The sequence below is a fragment of the Erinaceus europaeus genome, chromosome 2 (assembly GCF_950295315.1).
Source record: "Erinaceus europaeus chromosome 2, mEriEur2.1, whole genome shotgun sequence".
Lineage (NCBI taxonomy): Eukaryota > Metazoa > Chordata > Mammalia > Eulipotyphla > Erinaceidae > Erinaceus > Erinaceus europaeus.
The window spans coordinates 58,811,109-58,824,928 of NC_080163.1; positions in this window are offsets into that span (position 1 = coordinate 58,811,109).

Below are 13,820 nucleotides of genomic sequence, written 5' to 3' on the forward strand. Positions count from 1 at the left end.
CTGAATGGGTCCACTCAGTCTACAGTTACCCACCCCACACAGCAAGGTCACATCAGGCTTCACTCAAATCCTGGACTCATGGTGACCCAGAACTTTCTGGACAACCTCAATCACCCTGGTATGCTAAAAAAAGATATCCAATCCTGCAGAACTAATCACTGCTATTGGACATTGGATATTACTAAAGGACATTTTCCCTTTAGTAGTATCAACTTTGCCCTTCTACTTACTCTTTGGGAGAAAAGGGTCATTTTTTTAAATTCTTACCCATAGGAGTGAAAATCAAGATGGTGAGGACACAAACTGTTTTAAGGAGGTACTTCATGGCTGAGGCTGGAGTCAACATACCCCTGTGGAAGGTCCAAATAAGAAGAGAAGGATCAAGTCAGGAGACCCAAGTCTCTTTTCTAGAAATCCAAGTATTGGCTGTCAATTCATCATTCACTTTGTGAGTGAGAATGTTCTAAACTTTGACTTTATGCTAGATATGCCTCACATTGGGGGTGTGAAGATAAAAAAGAAACTAGGTCTTTTATCAAGGAATTCGGGAGAGAAGGATTTCATCCCCCGGGAAAAATTCTCACAGGAACGTCCTTCTTACAAGAGTGAGGAAGGGTTCGGAGCTCTCTGCAAAAGTTAAATAAAATCATGTGCACAAAATATAGAAATCACTCTTCTGAGTAGCAAATAGAAGCCCTTCAGGTGCTAGCAAGGTCTTAACCTGCGCCTGCCTTAATCCAAGGTAATAAAGCTTCAGCCAAAGACTCTAGCTTCTTAATTACAAATCAGCAGGGGGCTGAGTGGCAGCTCGCCTGGTCGAGCGCACATTTTACAATGTGCAAGGACCTGGGTTCAAGCCCCCAGTACCCACCTATAGGGGGAAAGCTTTGCGAGTGGTGAAGCAGTATTACAGATGTCTCTCTGTCTTTCTCCCTCTCTGTCACTCCCTTCCCTCTTGATTTCTAGCTGTCTTTAACCAATAAGTAAATAAAGATAATAAAAATGTTTTTATTACGAAGTAGCTTAATTTCAAAACATTAAAGTTAAATAGGGGGCTTAAGCACACATGGCGCAAAGTGCTAGGACCAGCATAACAATACTGGTTTGAGCCCCCAGTTCCCCACCTGCAGGGGAGGTTACTTCACAAGCTGTGATGCAGGTCTGCAGGTGCCTGTCTGTCTCTCTCCCCCTCTCTGTCTTCCCCTCCTCTCTCAATATCTCTCTGTCCTATCCAACAACAATGACAGCAGTATCAACAATAATAATAACAACAACAATAAACAACAAGGGCAACAAAAGAGGAAAAAATGGCCTCCAGGAGCAGTGGATTCGTAGTACAAGCAATGAGCCCCAGCATTAACCCTGGAGGCAAAAACATAAAGAGTAAAGTTAATTAGAATTTTGATTCAAAAGTAAACACACTGAACTTCATCAGTGTTCCAGAAAGGTACTATGAGAGCTAGTTTCTAATCCTCAGATGCCTAATATGAATCTTTCTAAGGAAATTAACTATTAAGAGTTTAATGAATAAGAAAAAAAGTTGTGAGAACCAATTGGTAATTCAAAATCTACCAGTAATAGATGTCTCCATCAGCTGTTTAATTTTGAGTTTTTCCTGGATTCTCCCATCAAGCACCTACCCCCTCCATCATAGGCACAGAAAATTAAGGAGATGTATCCCTCTCAATTTCTCTCTGTCCTATTAGAAAAGATAGAAATTGAAGGAGGGGGAAAGGAATAAATGACTGCTACTGAGCCCCAGCGAAGACCTTAATGAAAATTAAAAAGTAAAATAAAAGTACCATCCTCTTCTTAGAGTGGAACACTGTCTCCATATCAATGAGAGATGCATAGGTGCAAACAACACATTTTACGAGACTCCTATCTCTTCAGGCTATTAAACCTTTTCTTTGAAAAAAATAATAAAAGTTAATTTATTTTATTTGGTAGAACAGATAAATTTAGGGGAAGGGAAGAAAGAGAGAGAGAGATACTGGCAGCCTTGATCCACCACTTGTGAAGCTTCCCCCCTGCAGGTGGGGACCTGGGGCTCAAACCTGGGTCCTTGTGCATAATTATACATGCATTTAACAAAGTGCACCACCACCTGGCCCCTCATTAAACATTTTCCTTGGGCCAGTGAGATAGTTCACCTAGGAGTATGTCTGCTTTTCCATGCATGTGGTCCCAGTCTCCACCACACTGTCCACACTGTCGAAGCTTTGGTGCAGGATTCTCTTTCTCTCTCCCTCTCCTTCTCCCTCTCCCCCCACCTCTTCATTTATCTTTTTTCTTTCTGAAAAAGTCATCCTGGAACAGTGAAACTCTAGTACTGACAAATGGAAAAAAAGAAAACGAAATTCTAAAAAAAAATAATACTTTTCAGATGGAGCCCTATTCACGGAGTCCTGAGATATCCAAACAGACATGATGAGCCTAGACCTCAAATAAATCCCTCTTTCCGTTGTTACTGGTCATGTCTATTAGGAACAACACAGTAGACCACTTTATGGGCCCCCATAAGACCTTGCCCTCAGCTTGGATCAACAACTGTAGAGAATGTTCCATCTTTCAAAGAGAGACTGGACAACATACTCTATACTAAACTTGAGGAAGATGGGTCAATATTGGGGCAGCTTGGAATGTTCCTACTCATGACCACAGAATGTGAGCTCAGATCTACAGGCATGCAGAGGTCACATAGGCTCCTAAGCTGTATATGGGCCCTGGATCACATCAAATCGATGCAGTTTACAATCAGCAAAATTTATATGCCTTTCCCATATTTGGGAGCTACTCTCTTCCCTGATCCAGTTTTCTGACCCTTTTTCCAGCCATGACATCATCTCCCCAGACAATAACTTGGATCCACCTGCATATCAGATTTCAGGCTGGGGGAGGGAGGAGAGAAGAAAAAAAACTAGTATAGCCACAGGCCCTTTGGAATATAACTAAAATATGCCTACTAGCTATCTACAAAATGGAGACCCCCCCCCCAACTCTTCATCTGCACTATTCCAGCCTTTATGTTCATGATTTGTCATCAATTTGTTTGGCTTTATACGTTAACTCTCTTTTTAGCCACCAGCTTCCAGATGCTAGCATGATGACAACCAGTCTTCCCTGGACAGACAACCCCACCAATGTGTCCTGGAGCTCCTATTCCCCAGAACCCTGCCCCACTAGAGAAAGAGAGAGGCAGGCTGGGAGTATGGATCGACCTGTCATTGCCCATGTTCAGCAGGGAAGCAATTACAGAAGCCAGACCTTCCACCTTCTGCACCCCACAATGACCTTGTGTCCATATTCCCAGAGGGTTAACGAATAGGAAAGATATGAAGGGAGGGAATGGGATATGGAATATGGAGTTCTAGTGGTGGGAATTGTGTGGAGTTGTATCCCTCTTGTCCTATGGTTCTGTCAATGTTTCCTTTTCATAAATAAAAAATTTTAAAAAAATTCTTTTCAGAGCCAGAACAATATTTCAACCAGTAGAGCTCATGTGGTCCCATGCATGTGAACTTGGGTTTAAGAACCCGTTTCCCTCCTGTGGAAGGGAAGAGCAGGTCTGCAGATACCTCTCTTTTTCTCTGCCCCCTTCTCCCTATCTCTGTCTCACTCTCATCATTTTTTTTTCTTTTTCCTACTACTATGTATACCATTGAGGTAACTAGAGATAAAGATACTTTCTGGAAGAGAAGGTATAAAGTAAGAAAACACAACTTACAACATGGTTTGGGTCAAGATGATCACTCTTCAGATCCAGCTGTCTTCAATTGTGAACTTTTCACTCACACCAACTAGCTCACAAAGGTGAAGCCTGAAGTTGGAAGTATGACTCAATCTCAAGGAAAAAGTGCCAGTCAGGAAGAATGATCTGGCTTTATAGTTGCTGGTGATCTTGTCACTTATTTCTATAGCAACCACACACCCTAGCACTTTGGGTCAACTTCCTGATTCTCAGGGCAAGTGCTGAGTAGCAGTCCCAAAGCTCTAGCTACTGTGCAAAATGATTAGAGGTCCACCCAGGGTGGAGGTGTAGAGGCATTATTTAGGGGAAAAGAGAATCAGAACTGCTTAAAGCATGGAATTATCCAGGGTTTAGCTGTCTAATTTGAAATCTCCCATCCCTGATTCCAGAAATTAATGCTTCTACTTTTTCTTTTCATTTATTTTGTTGATGAAATGTTGTTGTTAAAAGACTTGTTGTCTCAAAGATAAAGTTTCACATCTCTCTGAAATATGTGCAAGAATACCTCACCAGCCACCAAAGTGTCAGTTCCCTCTACCAAAGATCTGCCCAGCTTCTAGAAACAGAAGCCCCAAGAGAGAATTACTCCCTGTATGCCCTGTCATTCACCATGGAAGGGGATGAGGAAGAGGAAAGGACTTTGACTAAGCATACGCCACTGGAACCACACACCTGTTCCTCTAGCCCTTCATTTTCCAACTCTAATGTAGGGCTAAGATATTCATTAACATCCCTCCAAAAAAAACTTAAGAAAAAAATTTTAAAAGATATGACCCACCACTTAGGTTCACAGAAGGTTGAGGTGAGTCTACCTATACTTTGCAAACAGTGATGGGTACCACCAACAACTAATCTCTTCATGTTTCTTCTACTTCATTTTAACATTTCTTATAGAGCATTTGCTTCCTGACTGGGCTCCTAGGTTGTTCCAGGAGGCAGACAAAAATTCTACACCACCTAGGCTGGGGAGACAGCACACTGGTTATGCGAAGAGCCTTTCATGCTTGAGGGGCCAAAAGTCCCAGGTTCAATCCCCAACAACACCATAAGCCAGAGCTGAACAGTGCTCTGGTAAAAAAAAAAAGAGAGAGAGAGAGAGGAAGGAAGGAAAGGAAAGGAAAGGAAAGGAAAGGAAAGGAAAGGAAAGGAAAGGAAAGGAAAGGAACGGAACGGAACGGAACGGAACGGAAAGGAAAGGAAAGGAAAGGAAAGGAAAGGAAAGGAAAGGAAAGGAAAGGAAAGGAAAGGAAAGGAAAGGAAAGGAAAGAAAAAGTTATACACCATACTAGTAGAACTCTGGGCTATGAGGCAGCCTCCTAGACACAATCAGATGAGCACACACCCAAAAGGACACAGGAACGGAGATCTTGCACTATTCCTAATGGACAGTGAGTCCTGAGTGAGAAAAGGAGTAGAAACAGAGAAAGAATGAATGATGAAAAAAAAAGTCCTGGTCCCATATGATTGACACTGACTACACCATTGCATCGATCAGTTTGAATGACAGGTCCCATGTCCATTCTTTCTAGGAGATTCCATGACTCACTGAAGCCCTTTTTCTATGTGGGGCAAGACTCTCATTCTCTTATATTTTGTGCAATAGGAAGTTGTGATTAATGAACTGTGAAATTACCTCATTTAGTTCCTGTAAATATGAATGATTTAAAAAGTGTTTGTTGTACAACAGTCGTATTCCAAAAGTGAATTTTGAAATGATTGATCTGGGGAAAAAATAAATGAAAAGAGTCTTGGGTGTAGCTGTACCGGAGTTACCTGCTTTGTATTCTTGAAGCTTCAAGTATGACTATCAGAACTGTACACTATGAGATACACTTACTCAACCCCAGGGGTGGTCCAATAGTGTTCTGTCCACCCTCCCTCTTGCAAGCTCTTATTCATAGTAATACAGTGCGCAAGGACCCAGGTTCAAAGCCTTGGTCCCCACCTACCAGGGGAAAGCTTCTTAAGTGGTGAAGTAGAGCTGCAGGTGTCTCTGTCTCTCTCCTTCCCCTTTCAATTTTTCTCTGTCTCTGTACAATAAAAAATAAATAAAAATTATATATAAAAATATCTTACTAGCAAAGTATTAAAAATACAAAAACAGGAGCCAGGTGGTGGTGCACCTGGTTAAGCACATGCATTATAGTGTGCAAGGACCTGGGTTCAAGCCCCTGGTTCCCACCTGCAGGGGGAAAGCTTAACAAGTGGTGAAGCAGTGCTGCAGGTGTCTCTCCGTCTCTTTCCCTCTCTCTATCCCCCCTCCTCTCTCAATTTCTCTGTCTCTATTCAATAAGAAATAAAATAAGAATACACACACACACACACATATATATGTATATATATATATATATATATATATATATATATATCAGGGGTAGATAAAGGTTATGCAAACAGACTCTCATTCCTGAGGCTCCATAGTCTAAGGTTCAATACCCTACACCACCATAAGCCAGAACTGAGCAGTACTTTGGTAAAATTAATTAATTAATTAATTAATTAAATATATGTATATATGTACATATATACATATATAATCAATTAAAATAAAGGTTGATGTAGACACTGCACAGAAAAAAATGGAGAGAGCAGGAGTCATGGTGGTAGCTCCAGATTAAGCGTACATAGTACATTTGTACATAGCAAAGCGCAAGGATCCCAGTTTGAGTCCTCGGACTCCCCATCTGCAGGGGCTTACTTTGCAAGCAGTAAAGCAGGTCTGCAGGTGTCTTTCTCTGCCCGGCTCTTTCTTCCCCTCCTCCCTCAATTTCTCTCTGTCCTATACAACAACAATAACAGCAACAACAACAATAATAGCAGCAGCAACAACAATGGGAAAAAGACAGCTGCTGATGGGGCTGGACGGTGGCGCACCTGATTAAGCGCGCAGGTTATAAAGCACAAGGACCCAGGTTTGAGCCCCCGGTCCCCAACTGCATGGTGAAAGCTTCATGAGTGGTGAAGCAGGGCTGCAGGTGTCATTCTGTCTCTCTACCACTCCTTTGCTTCTTGATTTCTGGCTGTCTCTATCGAATAAAGATTACAAAAAAAGAAAAGTGCGAGGACAGGCATAAGCGCAACGGGTTAAGGACACATGGCGCAAAGCACAGGGACAGGGCATAAGGAACCAGGTGCAAGCCCCAAGCAGGGGGGTCAATTCACAAGCAGTGAAGCAGGTCTTCAGGTGTCTATCTTTCTCTTTCCCTCTTTGTCTTCCCTTCCTCTCTTCATTTCTCTCTGTCCTATCCAGCAACAACAATAAAAACAACAATTAACAATAAGAACAACAAAAGGGGAAAAAATAGCTTCCAGGAGCAGTGGATTCATAGTGCAAGCACTAAGCCCCAGCAATAACCCTGGAGGCAAAAAAAAAAATAAAAAGAAAAAAGAAAAAAGAAAGAAAAGAAATGATATGAAAAGAAAAGAAGAGAAAGGAAAATAAAAGAAAAGGGATAGCCACCAGGAGCAGTGGATTCAGTGCAGGCACCAAGCCCCAGCAATAACCCTAGAGGCAAAAAAAAAAAAAAAAAAAGTGAAAGAGCAATATAATAGTGCAAACCAAATTCAACAACATATTATACACTATGATTAAGTGGAATTCACCTCTGGCATGTAATGATATTTCAATAAATATCAATCTGCAAATGCAATGCACTATATAATAAAATGAAGTAGAAATAACATAACACTCAATAGGCATTTCACAAAACTCAACATCTTTTCCCCTTTTTTATACTTTATTGGGGGATTAATGGTTTACAGTCGACAGTAAAATACAATAGTTTGTACATGCATAACATTTCCACATAACAATACAACCCCCACTAGGTCCTCTTCCGCCATCAAGTTCCAGGTCAACATCTTTTCACCATAAATATTCTCAACAAATGAAGTACAGGAGGAATGTGCCTCAACATAATAAAAGTTGTATGTGACAGGTTTGAGCTAGCATACACAGTATGAAAATATCTGTTTTTAATATATTTTATTTATTTTTATTTTATTGGATAGACATTGTCTGACACTGGACTAATTCTGAAAGATTCAGTTCTATTTTAATGTCTATTTCCAAAGCACCTTCCTCATCCAAGAATTTCACTTCTCCATTCACATTTCCTATACTCTTGTTTCTTCAAGATAATAATACCATTTTGTTGCTCCGTCTTCTCGACCTCTATCTTTGTTTCACTTTCTTTTTTTTTTAATCATTTTCTTGGAGGGTTAGTGATTTACAGTACAATTGCTCTCAGATGGATACAATTTCTCATCTTCCAGTATAAGGTAACTGCAAAATGCTCTCTCCCTTCAACTTGGGTCCTATTCCACCACGGTGCACCAGGTTGCCTCCTTCCTTAGGTGAATATTTTCACTGCTCCTTAAAACCGGTCCTCTTTCTTCCCCCCCCCCCCCATGCATTCACCTCTCAGCAGTACCTGGAAGAATACCAGAGGTCACTGCCAAAGTAAGATGTCAGATGTTAAAAATCTAAAGTCTAGATGAACCATATGGAAGGAGTCAATTTCATGAACATGCAGGATAAACTTCACAAGTGATGAAGCAGTGCTTCAGATGTCTTTCTTTCCCTCTCTATCTTCCCCTTCCCTCTCATTTTACTCTGTCTCTATAATAAATAAATAAATAAATAAATAGTTTTTAGGAAGAAAAAAATCAACAAAATAATAAAGCAATCTATAGAATGGGAGAAACTACTTGCAAACAATTTGATTTGCAAATCACTATTTCAAAGGCATACCTACACTACCAGACCTTTTGTAATATAACTCACAGTGGCAGAGACATGCAAAGAAAGTTTCCACTAGGGATGAATGGATAAGGAGACACAGTATATAAACAAATGGGATACTACTCCTCGCAACAAAGAAGGAAATGCTGCCATGTGAAACAATACGAATAGATATTGTGCTGAATGAAATAAATCACACAGTAAAATGCAAATATTATGTGATCTAACTTAAATGTGGGATCTAAAAATGTCATCTTCATAGAAACAGAAAGAATGGTAGCAGGGGCAGGAGTATGGGGAAACAAGGAAATGTTACTCAATAGATACAAACTTTCTGTTACAAAATGAATACCTTTTGGAGATCCACTGTTCAGAAGATCTATATATGGTGACTGGTGTCAGCAATAGCATTAAATACTTAGAATTTTTTAATTTTTTAATTTTTTAATTTAGTAAGTAAATAGATCTTGAATATTCTCACCACACACTAAGAGGCATTTATGTGCACAGTGATGTGTTTGCTCACTTTATTATAGTAATCGCTTTGCAAATATGAACATGTATCAAATCACTACATTTTTAATCCCAGGACGTTGTGTCAACTATAGCTCAGTAAAGCTGGAGGGGGTGATTAGTTTAGGAAAATATGGAAAAGAGTTTAATGAAATACATAGGATTTTGACTAGATAGGTGTAGCAAGGCAGTGCTGTGCCAGTGTCAACAGTCAGACTTCAGGCAGCTAACACCTTACTGCAATGCTGTGGACAGCTGACACAGCACTCAGAAACTTCCTAGTCTTTGGCAGGCAGAAGTAAAGAAATACAATGTGAACTTTCTATTTGCAGAGCTTCTAGTAGATCTAGGAATAAAATTTAATGACTTAAGCTGTCTCTTTTCTATGGAACAGTTAGGTAGGAAGTATCTGGATCTATTATATAATATTCTTGCTGTTCCCTTTCCTGGAAATGCCTCCATTCTTTGAAGCTAGTTACTAAAGTGAAAGCTTAGTGAGAATGGAAAGAGCATTTTTGTAGTCTGCAGTGAAATGTTCCAAGTACTTCACTTACAGTACAGAATTTTGTGATTCAATTTAGTACAAAGAAAGGTATAGTGAAAAAAAAAGGTATAGTGAATTGCCATGTAACCACTATTCTCTTGTCAATAATTTATATATGTATATATATATATATTTATTATTGAATAGAGACAGAGAAATAGAGAGAGAGAAAGAGACAGAGAGACACCTATAGCTCTGCTTTACGACTCGTGAAGCTTTCCCCATGCAGGTGGGAACAAGGGGCTTGAAATTGGGTCCTTGTGCACTGTAATGTATGCACTTAAGCAGCTGCACCACCACATGCCCCCTTGCTATCAATAATCATTAATATTCTGCTGTGGGTTTTTTGTCACAGTATTTTTTCCTTTTTTTTTTATAGGGACAAAGGCAGAGGGAATAAGAAAGACCACAGTACCAATGCTTCCCTCAGTACAGTGGAAGCAGGGGCTCAAACTTAAGTTGTACCCATATCAACACAGTGAATATTCCAGGTGAACTATTTGACTGTTTTTGCAGTTATGAATTTTATGCTGTTATATTATTGTCATGAGCATCACTTTGTGTTAACACAGAGTTTCAAATTTCTTGAACATACAACTTGTGATGGAATTGCTGAGTCATAGGGAAACTTCTAGGTTTAAGTACTTGTGAAACTGCAAATTGCTTTTCAAAACTGAAATGGCTATACCATATGTACTTTTTCTTAAGTTTGTTTAGTGAGGACAGTGTGGAAGAAAGAAAAGCAGTGAGGATAGAGAGACAGCATAATGGCTATGCAGAAGACTTTCATACTGAGGTCTTAGGTTCAATCAATCCCCAGCATCACCATAAGCTCAGAACTCAACAGTACTTTAGTCTCTGTCTCTTTTGTTTCTTTCTCTGTATTTCTCTTTCATTACAAATAAAAATAAAACCCCCACACCTACAAACATCTAATCTTCAACAACGGTGCCCAAAGTCTCTTCAGCAAATGGAACTAGAAAACTTGGGTTGAAACATGCAGAAGAATGAACCTGAACCACTACATCTCACCAGACACAAAAGTAAATTCCAAATGGATCAAAGACCTGGATGTTAGACCCAAAACTATCAAGTACCTAGAGGAGAATATTGGCAGAACTACTTTCCATCTAAATTTTATAGGCATCTTCAATGATACTAATCCAGTTGCAAGGAAGACTAAAACAAAAATAAACCAATGAGACTGCATCAAATTAAAAAGCTTCTGTGTCAATGTTTCCTTTTTATTAATTAATTAATAACATAATAATAAAAATTTTTTAAAGCTTCTGCACAGCAACAGAAACCACCACCCAAACAAAGAGACTTACAGAATGAGAGAAGATATTGACATGCCATACAGCAGACAAGAGGCTAACAATCAAAACATATAAAGAACTCACAAAACTCAGCAACAAAAATAAGCAAATGGCCCCACCCAAAAATTGGGAGAGGATATGAACAGAATACTATGAAGAAATTCTCCAAGTCACTGATTGTCAGAGAAATGAAAATAAAGACAATGAGATACCACTCCTGTGAGAATGTCATACATCAGAAAAGGTAGCAACAACAAATGATGGAGAGGTTGTGGGGACAAAGGAACCCTCTTGCACTGCTGGTGGGAATGTCAATTGGTCCAACCCCTGTGGAGAGCAGTCTGGAGAACTCTCAGAAGGCTAGAAGTGGACCTACCCTATGATCCTGCAGTTCCTCTCCTGGGAATATATCCTAAGGAGTCAAACACACCCATCCAGAAAGATTTCTGTATACCCATGTTCACAGAAACACGATTGGTAATAGCCAAAACTCAGATGTCCAACAACAGACGAGGCTGAGTAAGTTGTGATATAGTTATATAGACATATATGAATGTTACTCAGCTATTAAAAATAGTGAATTCACCATCTTCACCTCATCTTGGATGGAGCTTGAAGTAATCATGTTAAGTGAGATAAGTCAGAAAGAGAAAGATGAATATAGGATGATCTCACTCATCGACAGAAGTTAAAAATAAGAACAGAATGGAAAACACAAAGCAGAACTTGGATTGGAGTTGGTGTATTTCACAAAAGTAAAAGACTCTGGGGTAGGGGGAGAGGTCAGGTTCTGGAGCATGATAGCAGAGGAAGACCTAGAGGGGGCTGAACTGTTATGTGGAAAACTGAAAAATGTTATACATCTACAATCTACTGTATTTTACTGGTAACTGTAAGCTATTGATGCCCCTAATAAAGAAAAAAACTGAAAAATTAAAAATAAATTAATATATTAAAAATAAACAAACTCTTATTAAAATACAAAGTGCCAGAAATTTTAAGTTAATGTCATACACTATTTTAAAACTGATTATGTTACTTGTATAATTTTAAAATATACATATTATTTATGAATATATTTTCAGTCTTAATATATTTTTGGTTAGTATTTTTGAGGACATTTCCTAGTTCATTAAAAATCCTTTTATTGGACTTGGGAGACAGCATAATGGTTATGAAATAACTTTCATGCCTAAGCCTCTCTCTGCTGTCCCAGGTTTAATTCCCATCACCACAAGACAAAGTTAAGCAGCGCTCTGATATGTGTTTGTGTATGTGTGTGTGTGTGTGTGTGTGTGTGTGTGTCTTTCTGTCTTCTCTCATTCTATAGTAATGAATAAATTAATTAAATAAGAAAAAGTAATGGGAGCCAAGCTGTGTCACACCAGTTGAGCACATGCATTACCATGAGCTAGGGCCCAGGTTCCATCCTCCACTCCCTACCTGTAAGGGGTAAGCTTCATAAGAGGTGAAACAAGTACGGCAGGTGTCTCTCTGGTCTCTCCCTCGTTGTCTCTCCCTTCTATCCCATTTTTTCTCTGTTCTATCAAAACAAAGAAAAGAGGGAAGAAAGAAAGAGAGAGAGAGAGAGAGAGAGAGGGAGAGAAGGAGGAAAGAAGGAAGGAAGGAAGGAAGGAAGGAAGGAAGGAAGGAAGGAAGGAAGGGCCACAAGGAGCAGTAGATTTGTTGTCCTTGCACAGAGCCCCAGTGATAACCTTGGTAGAAATAAATAAATAAATACATAAATAAAATCCTTTTTATCCTTTATATTTATTTATATATTTTTGGCCATAAAACACATTCTGTGTTTCTTTTATTCAGTTTATTTTTATGGACAATTATCTTCTTTCCTCATTATTATATGTAAAGCCTAAAGGAGTATTAATTGGCAAAAGATAAGCTGAAGTGGTAGTTTGCTTCAATTTGGACTTTTTTTTTAAAAAAAAAAAAAAGTATGACCATTGGTTATGACCTTTCTTGTCATTTGTTTTTAATCTAAAGTGGGCTTCTTGTTGATCTAACTATTGAAGTTTTCATCCCTGAGTCAGTTTAGCCATTTTATGTTATCTAATAACTATTTAAGGCAGTTGTAGGAACTAATTAATGTGAAAGATCAACTCTTATTTTATTTCCCCAGACAGATCTAGAAAATATGTGGTCACTGTCTCTTGCTTTATAGGAACTGATAAGATCACTTCTCATATGCTGGTTAAGACCTTGGCAAAACCATATACATCTAACCAATTATGAGTTTTTACCAGTCCACCAAGTTATTGTTTTTAAGCCATTATCACATGATTAGTTCCTTCTTTTAAAAAAATGGTGAAATACTCTTTTTTCTTAACAAACAAAAATTTATATTTTTAGCACTTAAAGTCAATTATTTTTCTTATGAGCTAATATGATTTAACACTTGCCCAGTAAACACAAATACAGAACAATAATATTATTAACACTGAAAGTTTAAGGACATGTGATTTAAAATAAACGCTTTATTTGTTAACTAAAGAAATTCTGTTCTGGAGCTCTGCTTCCCCAGAGCCCCATCCTACTAGGGAAAGAGAGAAGCAGACTGGCAGTATGGATCTACCAGTTAACGCCCATGTTCAGCAGGGAAGCAATTACAGAAGCCACAGGACCTTGCCCTCAACTTGGATCAACAATATTAGAGAATGTTCCATCCTCCAAAGGGAAGCTGGACAATATACTCTATGCTACACCTGAGGAAGATGGATCCTGATATTGGGGCAGCTTGGAACATTCCTACTTATGACAACAGAATTTGAAGCTCCTAAGCTGAATATGGGCCTCAGATCACATCAAATCAGTTGGCTTTACAGTCAACAATATTTATACAACTTTCCCCATATTTGGGAGCTACTCTCTTCCCTGATCCAGCTTTCCGGTCCTTCTGCCAGCATGATATCACCCCCCCCAGATGATAATTAG